The 22,785-nt window shown below is 45.1% G+C and overlaps 1 protein-coding gene across 10 annotated transcripts in view; it reads right to left on the reverse strand.

Annotated features, from left to right (window-relative positions):
• LOC123504033 overlaps positions 1–22,785 on the reverse strand; it is a 144,645-nt gene that overhangs the window by 111,354 nt on the left and 10,506 nt on the right. The window lies entirely within an intron of this gene.

Below are 22,785 nucleotides of genomic sequence, written 5' to 3' on the forward strand. Positions count from 1 at the left end.
CTATGGTCTTTGAAAATAGTGGTAGTGAGAGAACAGTGTTTCAAAATACATGTATGGGTCTATACTTTGATAGTCTTACTAAACGGAATGGAGGTAAGAAGCTTTTCATCTCATCAACTTCACCTCCTTCAGTCTCTCTCACTCCGCCACAGTGTTACATCTCTTGCTATCTTCGACCGTTATTTCCATGGTTACTGTTCTTCTCAACTTGCTAATTGTATGCCTCCCCTCCTCCACTGCACGGGACTTTCTCCATGCTCTCTCCCTCATTCTGTCCATCTCACTAAATGCACGAGTTAGCTAGTATATTCACTCTTTCGTCTCTTTCATTGTTAAACTTTGGAATTCTGTGCATGTTTCCACTTTCCTTTCCTTCTTATGGCTTGAACTGTTGTAATGAGTCTAACTAAATGCACTCATTCATCTCTTTCACTGGTAAACTTTAAGATTCTTTACCTGTTTCTGTTTGCCCTTCCTTCCTGAGACTTAAACTGTTATAACATTAAATTATTTGATTACCAGAATTAAATCAGACTTAGTTTTGATTATCTTCTTCTTTTCCCTTTGTTTTTTGCAGTAACTTATCGGGGTTTTTTTTATTATTTTTCAATTTCTGTGCCTTTGACTGGCTTTCCCGTGCTTTAAGATATAATAAAAGAAAAAAGGAGGGAAAGAAATAGAAGTGAGAGAGCTTCGCGAGTCCCACCACGAATTAATCGCTGTATTTTCCTCCCCATCATCAGTAAAATCATTACTTATCCTGCAGACAAGAGCAGCACCACCACCACCACCACCACCACTGCCACCACCAGTATACCCATTACCACCCTCCCCTCCATCACCAGTACAGCATTTATCCCAACTGCCATCACCATCACCACCACCCTCATCAACGTCACTCTGCCCATTACTGCCATCAACACCACCATCACCACCACCATCACCACTTTCAATGCACCACTCGCCTCCATCATCACCACTGCCACTATTACCATTATTATTGCCTCCCCCTAACCGTGCCACTTTCATCACTGCTCCAACCACCACCACAGTCACCATCACCACTGCTGTCGCCTCCATCAACACCAGAAGAGCCGTCTACATCGCGGTGCAGGAAATAGATAAGTAAATGTATCGAAAGCAGATATGAAATAGACGAACAGAGAGAGAGAGAGAGAGAGAGAGAGAGAGAGAGAGAGAGAGAGAGAGAGAGAGAGAGAGAGAGAGAGAGAGAGAGAGAGAGAGAGAGAGAGAGAGAGAGAGAGAGAAAGAAAGAAAGAAAGAAAGAAAGAAAGAAAGAAAGAAAGAAAGAGAGAGAGAGAGAGAGAGAGAGAGAGAGAGAGAGAGAGAGAGAGAGAGAGAGAGAGAGAGAGAGAGAGAGAGACTTTACAACAGGATTATACCACACACTTCAAAATAATTAGGAAGAAATCAGTGTTCTCCAGGTATAAGAGAGAGGAGGGAGAGAAGACGATAAAAATACTACACTAATGAAAAGCACATATACAAACACATATATTACAAGGACAAAGGCAGATGATTCACAGCCTAGAAGAGGAGGAGGAGCAGCACAAAGAGGCAGAGGAGAAGGAGAAGGAGGAGGAGGAGGAGGAGTGACTTTAGCATCTGCAGCACGTGTAACCTTCCACCTCCACCACCGCCACCCCGAGACCTTGTAGCCACTATTGATCTGTCGTGGTGAGGCGGGTGGCCCTTCCTCCCGCCCGTGTTACCAAGGTCAGTGTGCACCTCTAAAACACTCACACCCACACACTCACATCTCTGCCTCGCACGCGCACACACACACAGATACACACAGACACATACCCTTTCTTTACCTCTACACACACACACATCCCCATCTTTATATATTACACACGAAACACTCACACCTGCATACTCATATCCCTCCCACACCAACACAGACGCACACCTGTCCCTAATCTCGCACACACACAAAAGCAAAGGTCTGGGTTTATTTTTCCCCACCAAAAGGTTGTTGCCCTGTCTGTCTCTAAAGCTATTGAGAAAATGTAAGATATATAACTGTTTCTTCTTCTTTTTCTTCTTTGTTATTGTTCCTACTTCTGGGTATTTTGTACACAATATATTCTTTTCTTTCTTTATTCTTCTTCTTTTTCTCTTTCTTCTTCTTCTTCTTCTTTTCCTGCCGCCTGCACTGATCACCGTGTCTCAGGAGCGGGCCCCCAATCACCCTCGCTGCCGCCAGCCCTACACGTGATGTCTGCTGCGGCCGTCGCCTTTAAATGAAAGCACTGCAGTCTCCGCCGGGCTAATCTATAGAATGCACATCACATCCCTGTCCTCTGATGGCTGCCTTTTCAGTTCCAGCCTTGCTCTTTTTCGTAATAGGTATATGGAGCATTGACTTACCTTAAGGAAGATGTAAATTGATACATTGATATAGTAAAATGGAGATTCATTATATCACGATTTGTTTGCTCTCTCTCTCTCTCTCTCTCTCTCTCTCTCTCTCTCTCTCTCTCTCTCTCTCTCTCTCTCTCTCTCTCTCTCTCTCTCTCTGTTTCTGTCTCATGCTGGTGTTTACGTTCAATACAGGAGGAGCAAACACCAGGCGATGCAGTCTAAAATTGAATATAATAGCGAGAAGCAAAGCTGATTAAATGAATCGCTGGTTGATTATCATTCATTCTCCATCATAACACACGCTTCTTTCTAATTAACTGTACCGGCGTTCCCTCTTTCGTCCAGACTCACACACGGGGAATTAAAACATCAAACAAAATTTTATGAGTGAAGATAACTGATGGAAATAGATGGGTACGCTTCATAAGAGGACTGACTGCCACGTGTAAGCATGACGATATCTTGGACCTTATCTTAGGTTATGCTCATACAGTCACACTTCTTTATGTAAGTGAGGAAAATCGGCCAGGTGCAACATACGGGGACTGACTGCCAGGTGTAAGCATGAAGATTTCTTGTACCTTACCTTATATTATGCTCATACAGTCACACTTCTTTATGTGAGGAAAATCGGTCAACAAAAACGATTATATAAAAATTACCACTGAAATGCCAGTTCCCAAACAGGAGAGTTAGGTAAAAGAATGGCTTAAATATCTTGATACATCCCTTTTGAATGAGTCCAGGTCATAGGAAGATAAAAATACAGAAGCAAGTAGGGAATTCCAGTTTACTAGAGAAAGGTATGAATGATTGAGAGTACTGGTAAACTCTTACATTAGAAAGGTTGACAGAATATACCAACACATCCATAGACGTCCGTTAGATCAATCCCTGATGTCTGTGGTGGTTGTTACATCTCATCAGGACTGCCATTCAACATCCACATCCGCTCTATAGTAAGGAAAGGGAATGCCAACGCTAGTGGAGACACGGAGGAACAATAGAACGAGGACAGACCGATGAATTAGAGCGGGTGGAACGTGTGTGTGTGTGTGTGTGGGGGGGGGTGTAGGTGTGTATGTATGTGCGCACGTGTCCCAATCTTTTTTCTCGTTCCCTCTTTCTCTGTCTCTCTCTCTTTCGATACACTAAAGAATACACATCAGAACTTAGGAAAATCCATCACGTTTTGCAAAAGTTTGAAGGTTTGGCTGAAAGGGCGAGGACAGATGGAGAGATGGAGGAAATAGGAGGAGGAGGAGGAGGAGGAGGAGGAGGAGGAGGAGGAGGAGGAGGAGGAGGAGGAGGAGGAGGTGGAGGAGGAGGAGAAAAGAAGAAGAAGAAGAAGAAGAAGAAGAAGAAGGAGGAGGAGGAGGAGGAGGAGGAGGAGGAGGAGGAGGAGGAGGAGGAGGAGGAGGAGGAGGAGGAAGAGGAGGAGGAGGAGGAGGAGGAGGAGGAGGAGGAGGAGGAGGAGGTAGTGGGAAAGAGAAAAGTAAAAAAAAAATGGAAAAGAAACAAGAAAAACAATGAAAAGTAAAGGGAAAGTCAAATAGGACGAAAGAAAGAAAGAAAAAAGAAGACGAAGGGAGCTTAGATTACTGATACCGATGGAGATGATGGCACTGATGATGATGGCATTCATTCTGCTTGGGTAAGTTATGGAGGAAGTTACATTGCATCTGCTGGTGGTGATGTTGGTGGTGCTGTGGCGGTGTTCCCTGAAGCTAATGAACCTCAGAGCCACTACGGTGCACACTTCAGCTGTCTGACTGTTGGTGTTGGTGGTGGTGGTGGTACAGTAGGTATAGATGTACTGCTGTGGTGTGGTATAGTGTGGTGTGTGAAATGTGTGGTGCAGATGCTATAATTTAGTGTGGTATGGTATAGAAAGCTAGTGATGGAGGTGGTGGTACTGGTGTATTGTGGTGTGGAGTGGGATGGTACAGTGCAGTGTTATGTGGAGAACTGGTGACGGTAGCGGAGGTGGTGTAGGTGGTGTTGTGTTGCTCGGGGTGGGGCAGGGTGGTGCAGTGTGGTGTGGTGGCGGTGGTGAGGTGTCCTCTTTAAATTTTATTGTTGCCAAATCGCAGGTCTGTCAAGGTTACGGCACCGGGGCTTTGTGCAATACTGGGTCACCGGGCGAGGCTCTGCGCTGCTGCAGGACCTGGGCCGACCTGTGTCACCTGTAACTGTAAGCCTCCTTGTAACTTATATGACCTCCTCTAATCTCTACTGATCTTGTAAAGCCTTTATACATTCCTCTTAAATCTTGTACATCCTCTCTTACATTCCTTTAGCTTCTGTACACTTTAAATCTCTCCAATCCCATATATACATTCTTCTAATCTCAGTGTGATTTCTTTTAACCTATTTCGAACCCTATATACATTACAATACTTGATATACCTTCTTCTAACACATATATAACTTTAACTCTTACCTTCATTTATGCATCCTTCCATTTTTACACATATATCTTTCTACAATCCCTAATACCTCTAACTCTCACATAACTCCCTTTAATTCCTAGATACCTTCCCCTTAAAGAAATAAAACAGTCCCTGCACACGTAACATCTAATCCCAAGGAGTAGTGAAGTATCATAAGTGAATCTGTAACTCCTTTGCTTCGTATCTCTCACCTTTTGCTCACTGTATCTCCAAGAAGCGAAGGCATCTTGTATGGCTAGAGGTCTGTGTGGCTCAGTTGCGGCTAAGATAGGAGCAGATGCCTTACCTGTTTATCTTTCTTTACTGGTTAGTCAATAAACGGGTATCCTGGGAAAACCTGGCGAAGGTAAACTGTGGTAAGCCGAATGTCGCAGTTGGATCTGTGTGCTATAGGGAGCAGTGTTTTATTTCCACGAAGGGTTATGTGGCCGAGACAACGAAGGGTGAGCATCGCGACACAGTATAGCTTTATATTTAGTTCTCGTACTTACTCTTTGTGTCTTTGTTCAAGTTGTCTAAGTTTATATCTTCCCTGTATGTACGTTTTAAACATCAATTCAAAATATACAGAGAGAAAATTCAGGTTCAGTATATGAAAATGTTCACTTCACGGAGAAGGCGCCTCAGTTACTGGAAACTTTAGTGACAGCAGATGGGAAACACGACCTTCGATACTGATCTGCAAGTATAATATTACTGTTACGGTTGAGAGAAATGTGAAAACGTGAGGTCCGCCATCCAGCGCGGCTAGCAGAAGGCATATGCTAAACACGGTGTCAATAGGAATTCCATATTATGTTTATAGAAGAAAATCAGATGCGGTCACGCCATTGCATAAATAATATGAATAATAAAAGACGTCGAAAAGAGATGAATTAAGTTATATTTTCATCATTACTCTCTCTTCTTAGCAACAAGAGTTTCAGCCCTACTCTTTCATAGAAGTCATGTTTACTCCACAAGGAACAGTGTTTGTAATCGCCGGGACAGAGATGTGCTACTGATACTGCGTGGTACCGCCTTGCCTCACTGCGCTGTGTCCTGCTGAGGCTGACGCAATAATTCAGTTTCCCGATGATGACGACGACGATTCAGTTCCTGGAAGTTGCTACAGCACTCACATTACTGGAAGAACTAAAAATACCTTACATACTTTTACACACACACACACACACACACACACACACGAGATTATATTAGATATGTACTAGGTTTGGGGTAAAAAAGTTAAATGGCTCTCCTTTACTAACAACTGGAGACTAAAGTAAAAAAAAAAAAGAGAAGAGTAAAGTGGACATCGCGCCTTATGAAGAAAGCTAACTTAACTGGTGGGCGGCCACGCCTCGTTCCCGCCCATGTAGTTTCCTTGACAACTTTTTAAGATTGCCCCTCATCAGCACCACCGCCGGACGATGGCTCCCAGGGCTCTCATACGCGGCTCTTCTTAGCACTGCAAGGACTAACATGGTGATTCTCCCGCCACAGACATGCACCTAACGGGGAAGACACGCTAGTGGCCCTCCAGATACCGAGCCACGCCACCCAGCTATGAAAGGGAGCGTAAGCCACCTCACCACACCGCCGCTCGCTTAAAGTTGCTTGTCAGACACCAACCCTAAGAGTCCCACCCCCGCCACACCCTCCCCTACTTCACCAAACCCCCGCCACCTCCCAGCAACACAAGCCCGCCCCACCACAACACCGGCCCACCCACTGCACTCTCCTCCACAACATCCGGCGACTCCTACCGCCCCCGACACACTGCAACGCCCCTTACTACATGGCTCCTCCCATCGCTGCCGACCGAACCACCCCGACCCGGCCACTTACTCACCAAGCCCGTCCGCCAACTCAATCCGCCCACACCCACGCCCACACCCACACCCGCCCACACACTGTCACAGCATAACGTGTATATGCAAAATACCAATTAGGACATTTTTTTTCACTCAAGTTCTCAAAATAGAAATGCGAAATAAAAATATATGAAAAGGTGAACTCAGATCCCAAGCGCTGATATGATGACGTCGCATATATGAATTGGTAAGAGTCGAGAAAGTGTCTCCCAAGTGTTCAAGGTAAGCACTTATCGCTCAAAGAAACCGCGTCTATTTGCTAATATGCAGCGATAAGAGACTTCCTGCGTGGCTTAATGTTTTGCTAATGAGGTGGAATAGAGAGAGAGAGAGAGAGAGAGAGAGAGAGAGAGAGAGAGAGAGAGAGAGAGAGAGAGAGAGAGAGAGAGAGAGAGAGAGAGAGAGAGAGAGAATAAAACCCTAAAAAATGAAATGAATAAACAAAAAAGAGGCAACTGAGTGAAAACAACGTAAAATTAAAATATAAAAAGTTACATTAACAACAACAACAACAACAAAGAACAAGGCCACAAAAAGATAAATATAGAAGGAAGAAGAAAAAGAATAAGGAGGAGGAGGAGGACGAGGAGGAGGAGGAGGAAGAGGAGAACAAGTGCAGCAGTAGGAGGAAGACAAGAGCAATGTGGCGCAAGACTGCTGCTGAGGAAGTGATAGACAGGATGAGGACTTGAGCCAGATTAAAGAACGGAAGGAAGGAAGGATGGGAAGGACCGAAGGAAGGAGAAGGAGATTTATTGCCTGATTGAAGGAGGTGAGGGAACGAAAAGAGGAAAGAATAAGGGAAGAAAGGAAGGAAGGAAGAAGTGGTTGACTGACTGCAGAAAGAAAGGAAGGGAAGGAAGGAAGGAAAATGATTTACTGCAAGAAAGAAGAAATGGAAGGAAGGAAGGATGAAAAGGAGTGATTGATTATGAGAAGGAGGGAAAAGAAGGAGGAAAGGAAGGAAGGAAGGAAGACTGAACGACTCATCTTAAAAATTGAAGGTAGGAAGGAAAGAAGAAAGGAGGAAGGAACTGACAGATCGCAAGAAGGAAGGAAGGAAGCACTAAATGATTCAACGCAAAAAGGAAGGAAGGAAGAGAATAAGGGAGAGACAGAAACAGCAATTATCAGATTAGGAAGCGAAAGAAAGAAAGAAACAGGAAGGTCAGAAGGTAGGAAGGGACAAAACAAAAAAAAAAGAGAGAGAGAGAGAGAGATAGAGAGAGAACGGGAAGTGAGGAGGAAAGAAACAGATTAAGACGTATTTATACAACAATGGGACACGGCAAATGGGAAGAGGGGAGAGTTTATGTTGAAATTATCCTTGTCGTGACCTCAGGGTTGGCTGATGCATGTGTGTGTGTGCCTGTGTGTGCCTGTGTGGGTATGCGGGCGACGGGAACTCATTCTCCCTCTCGCACAGACAAACACTACACAGACAGACACACACCGCCCGCTCATCCTCGCCCGTGCACCACACCCACACACACTCCGCTCCGCTCCACTCGGACACGCCCACACTCGCACCTCACTCCTGGTCCGAATTCACGAGGAAACGACCTCAGCGCTTTTATGTAACTTTCTCCATTGTTTTACTGGAAAGGAAGGACAGGAGCAAGCGAACGAGCGAGAGGGGGAGAACCAGGGAACGACACGGAGAGATAGGGAGGTAGGGAGCATACCGGGAAGGGTTCAGTGGGAAAAGGGAGACAACGGGTGTGGAAAATGATAAGAAGGTTAGACGTGTGACCCTAAAAACTCCATGACCAGTCGTAAGAAAAAACTGGCATAAAATTACATACGAAAAAGGATACGTGAGTGCTAAGCTTTCTGATGTGTTACTGAAGGGAAGACAGTCAAGGACGGGAGGGAAGAAGGGAAGGGAAGAAGGGAATAAGAGAAGGGATGAAGGGAATAAGAGAAGAGAAGGGAAGAAGAGAAGAAGAGAAAGGAAGAAGGGAAGAAGGGAAGGGAGGGAAGGAAAAAAGATATCATGAGGAAGAGAAGGGAAGAAGGAAAGAAGAGAAGGGAAGAAGGAAAGAAGAGAAGGGAAGAAGGAAAGAAGGGAAGGGAACAAGAGAAGGGAAGAAGGAAAGAAGGGAAGAAGAGAAGGGAGGGAAGGAAAAAAGATATCATGAGGAAGATTTAGAAAAAAAAAAGATACGTTAGAGGGGAGGAAAGAGGGGAAGGAGGGAATTGAAAGCAGGCGTAGGAGAGTGGAACGGGGGAGAGAGAGAGAGAGAGAGAGAGAGAGAGAGAGAGAGAGAGAGAGAGAGAGAGAGAGGGAAGGGGATATCCAGTGTTGCTAAAGTCGCTTCCCTTTCAAACTGGAGACTCTTCTTAGGAATTCACTCAACCCTGTAAGTCTCACGCAGTCCCTCGTACCAGTTACAGTCAACCTTACAAACTGCACTCACCTCTACAAGCTACAGTCGCTCTAATAATTCAAAAGTTACCCCTGGAAGTTAAATTCTCCCTGGAAGTGCAGAGTTATCCTTTAAAAATATGATACGTAAAAGCTGAACGTGTCTAAATACTTGAGTCACCCATAAAAACGAGTCATGCCTCTACCTTTACCAGTAAGTCACCGCTGAAAATTACGGTGATATGTTAAATATTTACAGTCACTCCTCGAATTTGCTACATTGTCCGAGTTAGTCACCCCTTGAACACTAATTTCTGCGAGTCTCGGCCAGTCCCCGGTGAGAGAAACAATGAGCAGCAGTCAGGGCAGAGGCGAGGCAAGGCGAGGCGAGACAGTCACTCCTGCAGCAGGTGGAGACACTCAATAAACGTGCCAGCGCCGGTCAACTCACAGGTCAAGGTCACGCTGCATACGTTATTTAGATCAATTTTATGAGGCCGCACACAAAACCAACTTTATTTACATGAATTTTATGAAGGTAACAGATAGACCAAGTCATTTACGTAAAAGTTGCATACGAAACTCTCTCTCTCTCTCTCTCTCTCTCTCTCTCTCTCTCTCTCTCTCTCTCTCTCTCCTCCCATAACACCAAACACTTACACCACAACCATCAAAACATGTATGCATCCATTTCACACGAGGAGCTTTGCACGCCTCCAGCCCAGCTCGTGTTACAAAGGAAACCGTGAGCGGCGGGGGTGGTGGAGGGTGCCGACAGCGTTGTAAGATTATTCGAGAAGGGGGCGGCGGGAGGCGGACGAGGGAAATGGGAGAAGTATGGATAAATAAAGAGCAACTGAAATGAGCAAAGCGAGTTGAAACGTGAAGAAAAACGGCAAGAGAGGAGAAGAGAAGTGGAGATCCGGCGCATGTGAAGGTAAGGGAATGAGAGAGAGAGAGAGAGAGAGAGAGAGAGAGAGAGAGAGAGAGAGAGAGAGAGAGAGAGAGAGAGAGAGAGAGAGAGAGAGAGAGAAAACGAGGGGAGATGAAGCAAAGGGGAGAGACTCGAGGGGTGGACTGAGCTACCAACACGAACAGAGGAACGGAGGAACGGAGGAACCATACGAAGAAAGAGCGAGAGAGAGAGAGAGAGAGAGAGAGAGAGAGAGAGAGAGAGAGAGAGAGAGAGAAAATGAGATGGAAAGGTGGGGAAGCAGGATGGGAAAAGAAGGGGGAGTGAGTGTGTGGCCTGAGGGAGTGTGGGTGAGAGAGAGAGAGAGAGAGAGAGAGAGAGAGAGAGAGAGAGAGAGAGAGAGAGAGAGGGTGGGGGAGGGAGGAGAGGAGAGACTCATGTATGTAGTACGGCTTTAAGCAACGCGCATTCATGACCCTCAGGTGTGTGTGTGTGTGTGTGTGTGTGTGTATGTGTTGGGGCGGATTGGGGCGGAGAGCGGGCCGTGGGGTGATACGAGGGTTGGGCGGAGGTGAGGTGTAACAGGGAGAGAGGGTGAGAGAAGGAGAGAGAGAGAGAGAGAGTGAAAGAGAGAGAGAGAAGGGGGAGGAGTGTGGTGGTGCTGGGACAGTCTGCTAATATTGATCGCAGCACAGTACTGGTCTGCTTACCGTACTCACTCTCTAGGCTGCCACTTCTACTACACTACACTGCACCACCACCACCATCACCACCACCACCACCTCCTCCTCTTCCTACCACTTCCCAGCGTGGAGAGTAGCGAGTGTACTGCGTTAAACAGCCCCTTGTCAATACGGTGCGCTTTATGTGAGAGGTTCTACGTTCCTTCCACGCTCCCTGTGACCCCAGACCCAAAACATTATGGTGAAAGAAGCGTTGTATTAATGAGAGAGGCTTTAGTCCTACTCTCTCTCTCTCTCTCTCTCTCTCTCTCTCTCTCTCTCTCTCTCTCTCTCTCTCTCTCTCTCTCTTTCCCTCTCTCTCTCTCTCTCTCGCTGGCTACGATATGTCTCGCCGATAAGATTTACACACACTCGCACCGCCCACCGCTGTCTCACGTTGGGGTAGGACTGCTAAGCTTCCAGATGGGGGAATAGACCACGGCTTGCCCTCTCCAACCAACCTAGAGCCTTCCCTTCCCTCTCCCCTACTTCACGCCCAGCACTTCGCCTCCCTTCTTTCATTGCCTCATTGCTCCAGTGCTATGTGAAGTCCTGTAACGCTAAGCTCATTCACGTGGTTCTTGAGTGTCTGTATGAGGCCACACACAGATAGACGGGCGGAAATGCAGACATACAGATATACACATACTTCTCAAATCCTCCCCCTCAACCCACAACACAACCGATCAATAAGCTGTGGAAGACACTCTTTTGATCTCTCTCTCTCTCTCTCTCTCTCTCTCTCTCTTTTCCTCCTCAACCTTCCGGCTCTATCTTCAATGCGAGGCGCTAGACTGCACCACTGTCATCATTAACCCTGCCATACAAACCACCACGCGCTACCACATACTGCCAGTCACCATCTCACACCACCACATACCACCAAAACCGATCCACTCCCCCACTAACCACACTGGAATAATCCCTCCACCACCACCACCACCACCTGCTACCTCATAATCAACCACCACCACATCCCCCACCTGCTGCCACCCTCCAGTAACTTTTCCTGCCACCACGCCCTCCCGTCCCTCGCCTGGGGTTCGCTGCCTCCCCTCACACCATTCGTCGGTAATACCAATCACTCTTGGTCTGGACGGTCTGCCTCAGTACTCGGTGACCCCTCTAACCCGCCACACTCGCGGCTGGCTGACTAGTTGGCTGATTGGCTGGCTGGCTGGCTGGTTGGCTGCTGCTACGAAGGAACATCCCAAATCAGACAGAAGCAGTGGAAAGAATCTCCTGGTAACCACGCGGCGTCTCACGAGCATAGAGATCTTCCTTTCTGTCTGGACTTCTTTCCCAACGCAGCTTCGTGGTTTTATTAAAATGTCGAGTGCTATTGGGTTTTCGTGGAAGACCCAAAGAGAGAGACGAAGGCGAGAGTGGGGATGAGCTGGCAGGCACCCGAGAGGAGCGCCCCAGACGGAGAAAAAATCGGAATGGACCCATGGAAGTCCCCGCAGCCGCCAGACCCAACAACGACAATGCCAGACTACGAAAAACCCTCTTGTGGATGAGGACGAGAAACCACAAGCTGTTCTTAGGATGAAGACTACAAGTGCGCCTTTTGCTTCTTCTTCAATGTATTACAAGACACTAAACAAAGGCAGCGACTCGAATACACGGAAAGATACAAGAAAAATAATGGGAAGGAAAGACAGCACTGATAAAAACTGAAGTAAAACAAGGGAAGTGACTGGCATGACTCAAATCAGCAAACTAATAAGAAACAAACACGTTAAGATAAGAACAATTGTGTCCAGAGATAGATAGAAGAATTGAATAAACACACACACACACACACACACACACACACACACACACACACACACACACACACACTGCAAGCACGGAGGGGAGTGAAAGCCCTGACTCACCCCCTGTGCCGCCCCGCCCACCAGGAGCCACCTCGTTACCTGGCGCCAAGGTGGTCTAAGATCAATAACAGAACATACACACACACACACACACACACACACACACACACACACACACACACACACACACACACACACACACACACACACACACACACACGAAGTAAATGATAAAAAAAGCTTCAAACAAACTGCGTGAATGTCTCATGCACGAGACAAACCCTTTTCGACACAATGCATAAGTTTTTTGTTTGTTTCTTACTTCCTTTCTTTCAGACCTTCAGGAAGATTCTCTCTCTCTCTCTCTCTCTCTCTCTCTCTCTCTCTCTCTCTCTCTCTCTCTCTCTCTCTTGCTTATCACAATTCTATGTCCTCTTTACATCAAGTCTATCGGAAAAGGACGAAGAGGAGGAGGAGGAGGAGGAGGAGGAGGAGGAGGAGGAGGAGGAGGAGGAGGAGGAGGAGGAGGAGGAGGAGGAGGAGGAGTGATATAGATAGTGAGATAAATACGAATAAAGAGATGCGGAAGTGAGGAACGAAGAAGAGGGAAGATAACAAGTGAAAGAAAGAATCAGGAACTAGGCGTAAAGGAGACGGATGAGGAGGAGGAAGTGAAAAACAACGACGGAAGAAAAATGAAGAGGAAAAGAGAAAATAACAAATACATGTGATGAATAAGGAATACGAGAAGGAGGAGGAGGAGGAGGAGGAGGAGGAGGAGAAAAAGGAAGAGAATAGAAAGGCATGAGTAAACAATGAAGGGAAAGTCAATGTTTCCATAAGATTATTCTCTCTCTCTCTCTCTCTCTCTCTCTCTCTCTCTCTCTCTCTCTCTCTCTCTCTCTCTCTCTCTCTCTCTCTCTCTCGTGTCCTTTGTCACTAAACCTTTCCTCGTCATTCCTCTTCCTTTGGCTAATAAGTCTTCGTTTTTTTAACTCCTCCTCCTCCTCCTCCTCCTCCTCCTCCTCCTCCTCCTCCTTTTCCTCCTCCTACTCCTCCATCTCATCTTTTTTTTCTTTCTTGCAACCACCACTATTGCCTCCATCAAGACGTGTGTGTGTGTGTGTGTGTGTGTGTGTGTGTGTGTGTGTGTGTGTGTGTTGCTCATATCGTTTGACTTCCCTCATATTGTATTGGAAGCAAGATACCGCGGAAGACACACACACACACACACACACACACACACACACACACACACACACACACACACACACACACACACACACACACACACACACACACACAAAGACTGGCTCACGATGCATTTATTATCCACAAAACAACACTCAAAGATCAAAGTGTGTGGTGCTCTTTCCATTTAAGTAAATTTCGAACCTCACCAAAGGCGCACAGACATCATTTTATCCTTTACGCGAAGAGAGAGAGAGAGAGAGAGAGAGAGAGAGAGAGAGAGAGAGAGAGAGAGAGAAAGTGTGCGGGCGAGGAAGCAATATAACACATCCTTAAAGCAGATATTGGTAAAAACAGAGAAAATGTAAACAAAAACAGCCTCCATGGGTTTATAGGAGTGATATGAAGAGGCGAGGCAGAGAAGCAAACATGAAGGGAGAAAAATCATACAATTGTTAACCAGTACTCTTAATCATTCATACCCTTCACTAGTAAACTCTGGAACTCCCTGCCTGCTTCTGTATTTCCATCTTCCTTTGACTTAACTTCTTTTAAGAGAGAGACGTGTCAAGACATTTCTCCCAGGTTTTTGAATAATTCTTTCGCATCTTTTATGGAGACTGTAATTCAAGTGGGGCTTCTTTTCTAATATACTTTTTTGCCCTTGCCATAAAAAAATGACGAAAGACCAGAGACCTCCAGCTATGCCCTCCTAATCCCTATAGTCTCTCAGTGGCTTTGGCTAGGCGGGGGACGTTGCGACAGCCCCAGTGTTTTCATTTTGTGGTGGCCCCGGGCAGCCTTCACGCGTCACTCATGTTGTCTGTCTAAATATTGGCACCTACACCTGCCGCCGCGCCACCTCTCTTGACCCCCACGCTTTTGCACAATAAGAAATACACCTGAACAAAGTAGGTCGGCTCGGAGACACACATCTTCGTGCACTGATCGACTAATTACTTTTAAGAGCCTCCATCAATCACAGTGACATAAACAACACGACTGAACATTAGAGACAAAAGTATACGTACACATGCAACTCTCCATGCCTCCCTCTAGACCCCCACCCCACCAAACACACACACACACACACACACACACACACACACACACACACGAGCCCTTACCCCAGCGTGTCATGAGATCGTCCCCACCCGCACCAAGCACACATAGTTCCCTGCAGAAGGACATCAGGACCTGGCAGGTGATCAAGAAAACTCGCCTCCAGCAAGGTCGCCTGCACGTCCACCAGATAATAGGGACGCAGTGGAAGATTATGAGTAGGAGACGGATGAGAACGTACAGAGAGGAGGAAAAAGCAGATAATACCGACGGAGAGGAGGATTATGAATAGAATATGTCAAGGTACACAGAAGGAAAAATAAATGATGGAGTAGGAAGAGAGGGAGATGAAAATTGAAGAAGGATGACATAATGGGAAGGATTTATGAGTAAGTGAATAGTGACGAGGTATAGAAAGAACAAAGAGATGGATGTTAATAGAGAGAATATACAAAAGTGGAAAGGAAAGAAAAAAGTGAAGAGAAAAAGGTGGAAGAAAATTAAATGATGAGGATTACAGATAGAATAATGACAAGATACAGAAAAAAAAAGGAGAAAGAAGAACAAGAATGAAAGATAAGAAAAATAGGAATGAAATGAGAAGTATTAACGTTTGGTGAAGTAAAAGAAGGACATTTACTAATTAGAGTGTTTGCCGGCCACGAGGCGACGCACATTCCTACAGTTCAAATTCTCGAGGGCGTCCTGGCACCCCATTGCGAGCTGAAGAAATGTGTGGGAACTCCGGCCGTGCTTTTCCGTCTATTTTGCAGGAGATATTTCGTCAGGCTGCGGAGAGGACGGGACGCAGCTGCCCACAACACGATGCTTTCCGTCTGCTGTGCTGGAGCTCTTCCGTGATGCCGTTTTAAAATTCTACAATGGAACACGGACTGAATTTTTCCTTTCTGATGTACTAAAGGAAGTGTTTGAATTCTAACTGGAATGCATTGCTACTGACATATTAGTTTCTGGAATCAAATTAGTCTGATTTCATGTGTCTTCTTTTTTTTTCGTCTTTTTATATCTTAGGATGAAAAAAAATCTATCAGCCTTTCTTTCCTCCCTCTAGTTTTTTATGTCCTCAATCTGCCTCCCTAGTCTAATTTTCCACACTAGTACATTTATACCAGTTAACAATATCCGCTTTTAATACAAACTATGCAACTTCCTGACACATATAGATTGAACCATCAGCCTCTAGAGCGTTTACAAATTAACGACTGGCGGGCTCACGTAGTAGTAAAGGCTGGCGCATCGCTATTTCACTCGTATCTTGGCCCTAAACTTGCTCTTAATCTCATCAAAATGCTACGACTCAGCGTCCCGTAAAGGCCTGGTCCCCTAAACGTTTCCATCTCGAACACGCTTAGTCCCAATCCTGTCTGTTGCTCTTCATCGACTTTATCATAATTTCCTTGTAATCCCTCCGCGTTCTGGTTCCAAAGCTGCGTTGGCAATGTTCTCCAAGGATGGTACGGGTCTTCCTTACCTATTTATCCTACCTTTCCCTTCCCCCAGTCCAGTATTATGTAAGATACTCTCATAACACGGTTGATAGGATTCGTGTGTGTGTGTGTGTGTGTGTGTGTGTGTGTGTGTGTGTGTGTGTGTGTGTGTGTGTCGATATTGTTAACGTTTCAACAGTTTCCATTGTAAATATTTATTCCACACTCTCTTCCTGTTTGAATTCTTCTCTTTTCTTTCATCCTTCATCTTTTATTTCATTTATTTCTTTCCCTCTCATCTAATCTGGACTGAGAAGCATAGCGCGTGTGTTCAATATTGCTCATGTTACAACAGTTTCCATTGTAAACATTGAATACATCTTACTCTCTCTCTCTCTCTCTCTCTCTCTCTCTCTCTCTCTTCGCTTTTCTTATCCATCGCGGCCTTTCGTCTAATCCTTACTGATAAATCAAAGCGCGTGGGGTCATTAGTGTTAAGGAACTCATCAGAATATTCAAGTATCCTTTTGTAAACATTTATTCTCCTCTGTCTGTATTTCCCGATCTCTTCCCCTCTCCTCTTTTCTTCTTCCTAATCCGTCTCGCCCTTTCGTCTAATACGGACTCACAAATTTCCTTCCTTAATACGAAGTTACACAACCTACTATAGACGTGTGCGTGTCCCCGTGACCGTGTATGGTGTGGGTAAGCAAGTCAAGGGAGGCTTAAACATTCTCAGAAGCCTTAACAATGACCATTTTCTGAACATGCGGCCTTGTACTAACATCATTTCTCCTCCTTAGGTTATCAACACACTATACATCAATGGAACTAAGCGATGTGAAGGAATATAAGGGTGGAAATAAGGAATTCGTTATTTAAATTAATGTCTGCAACTTAACTCTATTTTTGATGCAGACACCTTCCTTCCTTCCTTTATCACCACCCTATATATCAATGGAACTAAGCGGTGTGAAGGAATATAAGGGTAGATATAAGGAATTCGTTTCTTAAATCATTGTCTTCGCAACTTAACTCTATTCTTGATGCAGACACTTTCCTTCCTTCCTCCCTTCCTTCCTTCTATTTCTTCTTTCCTTCTCCAGGTCACCAACGAATCAATAGAATGGAGCTAAATATAAATACAACACAAATTACTTTCTTCCATCATCAAGGAGTCACAGAGAATGCATTTCCGCTTTTAGTTATGAGAGTTCCAAATACATTCGCCCCACAAGAGAGGGAGAACGGAAACAGTTAATATGAAATAGACGATTCCTTCTTACTCTCACTTTCTTAAATAGCAACAGTGCAAATCATAAAGAATGTATTGAGGTTTTAACGTCTTTCTATTTATTCGGGTTGCTACTAGGCGTTCTTATACAGTTTCAAAATTTCATGGGGGATTAAAATAGTGAAGATTCTGGACCATTAACCTTCTGACCTCTATAGATCCTTGCTAGTGTAAATAAAATCGTCTCATCATACTCAAAAATCGTGGTTAAAATGCATCCCAGTACTGAAGGGGTTAGTGATCAGTGATGCATCGTTCCTGCAAGAAAAACGGAGAAACACAAATAGTCTGCAGATAACTGGAATGCAAAATATGAGACATTCCAACACTTCCCGTCAGAAAACAGCCGTCGTAGTACAGTGGAACCATGCCTGCTTTGGTGTCCGAGGGGTCTCCAAGCACACGGGTTCGAATTCTGCCCACAGTCCGAGTGTAGGTTGGGCTTCCTCCTTCAGGGCAACGGTTTCCTAGCAGGTGGGCTTTGAGAGAGATAGGAGGTAACCAAAAAGTATCCCCTTTAGCCCATAAATTCTCGTGAAAACCCCACATGGTATAAACAAAATAAATAAAAACAAGTACTTTAGTTTTATTAATTAATGGAAGTGAATTTTTTTTTTTTTTCTTACAGAGACAAAAGAGAAAGAATCCGTACAAAATAAAAAAAAATGCTCAACGAAAGACATTCCAATTAAGCATTACAAAACAATAATTTTACTTCCTCAAAATGAATAATAGTGAATGGTAGACTACAGAAGAGAGAGAAAAACAAAGGGAACGGGCTTGCACTACATTTAAACATAAAACAAAACATTTCAACACCAGCAACAAGAATCAGAAAGCAAGCATCGTCTTTTAATTAGGAGAGTGATATACGATACATTTGTTCCTCAAGAGAGAGAGAGAGAGAGAGAGAGAGAGAGAGAGACAGGTGGTGGTGGGTGGGGGCAACGAAGTCTGTTCCGGAGGTCTCTAAACAGCACCATCCATTTCAATAATAAATATCTCGCGTCACAACTCGACTCTCACTGAGGCAGACAAGGTTGTATTCTCTATAATAAATGAGCACCAATGACAAGCTTTTATTTCAAACTCCTTTTTTTTATTTTCTAACAATTATTCTCCATTTTCCTTCAGGTTCGTACGGCATACTTTCCCTGAATGAAAGAAGGTTAAGTCTTTTCCACCGGCGATCGCTTTTATTTATTCTTTTTCTCTCTCTCTCACTGCGAGCCATTATTCTGATTGCACAAAGGGCACGTATGAGGCTGCTGCTGCTGCTGCTGCTGCTGCTGCTGCTGGGCCTGAAAGGATGAGCGGCACAGGGACAAGAGAACGTAGAAGTGAACAAGGAAATACGTACGAGTTATGTTTCACTTTTTTTTCAATTATCACTATCATTATTCTTCATCAGTTTGTTGGTCAGTTTTCAAATTGTCATAGTATATTTTCTCCCTTCTTACTACTACTACTACTACTACTACTACTACTACTACTACTACTACTACTACTACTATTACTGTGCATATGCAGACAATAGTGTAGAATGGGTGGTAAGGAAACACAAGTTGATGCAGAGGTATATATTCTTCTTTAAAAATTATATTCCTTTGCATTCACTTGTGTTTCCTTACCACCCGCTCTACTTCTACTACTACTACTTTCATTATTATAACTGAATATGACAACGCGCTGTTCCACCTCGACTGCGTGTCACATTTAAGACTCACGCAAGGACCTCACAACGCTAAATGTCTCCTCCTCCTCCTCCTCCTCCTCCTCTCTTCTATTTTAATCCTCCTTTCCTCTCACTCATATTTTTCTCCTTTATTTTCACTCATTTTTTCTTCGTCCTCCTTTGAATGCTTTTATTTCCTCCTCTTTTTTCCCGTCTATTATTTTTTTTATTCTTCTTGTCCTAGTTTTTTTTCTTCTTTTCCTTTATCATTTTTCCCCACTTCTTTACTTCCTTACCATGTTCCTCTGTACCACCATGCTCCTCTGTACCACCATGTTCCTCTGTACCACCATGTTCCTCTGTACCACCATGTTCCTCTGCACCACCATGTTCCTCTGTACCACCATGCTCCTCTGTACCACCACGTTCCTCTGTACCACCATGCTCCTCTGTACCACCATGTTCCTCTGCACCACCATGTTCCTCTGTACCACCATGCTCCTCTGTACCACCATGCTCCTCTGTATCATCATCGTTCTTTAATTTTTTTCTTTCCTCCTCTTCCTCCTACACACACACACACACACACAGCAGTGAAAGATCTAGTATAATCTACGTATGAACATCGTAGAAACAAATCTATAAGAAACAGAGTCTATAGATAACACTAACAATGTCTTAACTGCGCGTACCACTATCTAGAACACACACACACACACACACACACACACACACATAATCAGAACGAGAGAGAAAAAGAACAGAAGTGTCATTATGCGTCCGTGACCTCAACACAAAATGAGTGAAGGTGACATGTGATATTCAGATACGTTGGGAGTTGTATTTACAAAGGTAGAGTTTCACCATTCTTTCCTCTTTTCTTTTCTTTTCTTTTTTTTTATATACTTTTATGGAGGTGATGTGTTTCTGCTCTTTGTTGGGTGTGTTCAGAATTGTAACAGTAGTAGTGGTGGTGGTAGTAGTAGTAGTAGTAGTAGTAGTAGTAGTAGTAGTAGTAGTTGTTGTTGTTGTTGTTGTTGTTGTTGTTGTTGTTCTTATTGTTCCTGTTCTTCCTGTTCTTCTCTTCTTCTTCTTTTTCTTCTTCTTCTTCTTAACAATAATAGATGTAATAATCGTGGAACAGTGACAAAGTAGTAGCAGTAGCAGCAGCAGCAGCAGCAGTAGTAGTAGTAGTAGTAGTAGTAGTAGTAGTAGTAGTAGTAATAGTAGTAGTAGTAGCAGCAGCAGTGAGTCCAGAGATGGCTGTGGTATATGGCAATAGAAATAACCGCATCAGAAAAGACTGCAAATCTAAAGCGAGTCAAGGTTCTGATGCTCCCAGTCTATACCTGTAGTGTTGAAACAATAGCAACAACAGTCACCCGTGCACTCGCAACCTCGAAGCAGCTGATCATGCGCACAATGCTCCTTGACTCATACAAGTAATAGTATCGGCAGCTAACATATTTCTGACAGTAACTTCCCTGAATAGATGCAGCAATTCGAAGTTTCTGAGTAATGGCAGTCATGAATCTTCTGTCTCGGTAACTTGTCACATATTCATCCTTTACTGTCAGTTGCTCGCGCCTCTAATCTGCCAGTCAGTCGATGGCCCAGTCGCAGGTTCACTCGATTCAGTCAGTAGGATTACCTGTCAATCGATCACCGCTTTACGACAGTCATTCCTTGCGTGCCTTCTCTGTCATCCCGTCAGCCAGAATTCTGAAGCAGTGACCATTAGTCGGCCCGCCAATGTGTTAGTTAACCAGACAGTTTTTCTTTTAACCTGTCAGTCAATCAATCAGGTAAATATTTCCACAGCCTCATGCATTCCGCTGTCCATATCAGTCTGCCAGTTAATCATTCCTCCTGCTTGTCAGCTTTTCCTCTACTAATGTCAGCCATCTATAGTCTGTTAAGTATTCCTTTACTCAACCATCCAGTCTGTTGATCATTCCCTTAAATCATTCGCATAGTCTAACTTTGATATTCTTTCACCACTGTCAGTGTGCAAGGTGTTCCAGTCAGTCAGACAGTCAGGCAGTCCTTCTTGTGCCAATCACTCCGTGCAAGGCAACACGCCGGTGTCAGGAACCCAAGGTACCGGCTGGGTAATGGTGGTGGGTGGCGTAAGTCTGGCAGCTCTCCACCCATCAGAGACTAAGCCGTGGGCGGGGGCTGCCTATAATGGGCACACACACACAAGGACGTATAAAAATGAGGTTCGTGGTATAGCCAAGGCGCCCATATACGAGTCTTGTCTTGTCACTCCCTGCCAGCCACCACATCCAGCGAGTGCCATTCCTCGCTTTTATCAAATCACCTATACTGCAGCGAACCTTGAGTCTTCCTCCTCAGCGATGCGTCATGATAACACAGTCGTTCCACCCGTACCCTTCTTGTTTTTTCCGCATCAGAATGGATCTACGAGGTTATCTGTTTTGTAATAGGGTAAAATTAACGATGACTTTGTTCCTTACTCCTGGCACCACACAAGCACACACACACACACACACACACACACACACACACACACACACACACACACACACACACACACACACACACGGGACCTAACACGACACTCAATTAATCAATCATTCAATCAATAACGTAATAACGGAAACTATTACAACACCTGGGAGCCAAATCAGCTTCAAGGGCGATGGATGCAAACAACACCTTGACACTCCAGTCCGCAATGCAGACTGGATCCGTCAGACAGAGAGAGAGAGAGAGAGAGAGAGAGATTCCTTTACGACCTCTTGACTCAAAATGAGGTAGAGGGCACTGGCACAGAGAAGGCTCTCCACTCCATGCAGTGCTTGCTTTGCTACACACGTATTCCGATATTTTATGAATGGCCATCAATCGTGCCACATGCACTTAATAGCGTTCCCCAATAGTCTACACTAACATTTTCCTCAAAAAATCCCAATTCCACCAGCCCAAGCAGCAGACCACACCAGGATCACGCGCTGGACCCATAGACACAGAGGATATTAGTTGAGTCCTCCCCCGATCAGGCCATGTAACACCGTACACTGAGGGGATGCCAAAAAAGGGAAACAGACAGGCAAAAATCGATCGTTTCCGAGCAGCGTGACAATGATAATGCGAGGTGGCCGCTGCCTGGTGGGGACAGCCATGCCCTCTCGCCAACCTTGGACACGGGACAACAGATTAGGGGTTTCATTCTCATGGCAAGACAAGGGCTTCATGAAACCTAACCCTGGCTCGCCTGACTCGCCCGCCGCCCATCATCCTGGCCAGACACGCGGTCCTGGGGAGGGGCTTCACTGGGCGGCCGCGGGGTTTGTCAGCTGGCAGTCGATCGATTCAAGTTCATTCGCTCCCACTGGTGTAGCGCCGATGGTTTGTTTATGTGTTTCGACTTCCCGTTAGAGTACAGACTAATGTCATATCGATTCCGCCTGAGTAGGGAAACTCGCGGCGGTGACCCACGCCCGCACGTTCTCCCCGACATAGCGCTCGGCTCCGCTCTATACCTGTCAGCAAAAGGTCATACTCGCAGCACAGACAATGTCCCTGTCTGTCAGTTCATAGGTCCTGAGATTCGCAGCTCCAGCCTTCC

The sequence above is a fragment of the Portunus trituberculatus genome, chromosome 15 (assembly GCF_017591435.1).
Source record: "Portunus trituberculatus isolate SZX2019 chromosome 15, ASM1759143v1, whole genome shotgun sequence".
Taxonomy (NCBI): domain Eukaryota; kingdom Metazoa; phylum Arthropoda; class Malacostraca; order Decapoda; family Portunidae; genus Portunus; species Portunus trituberculatus.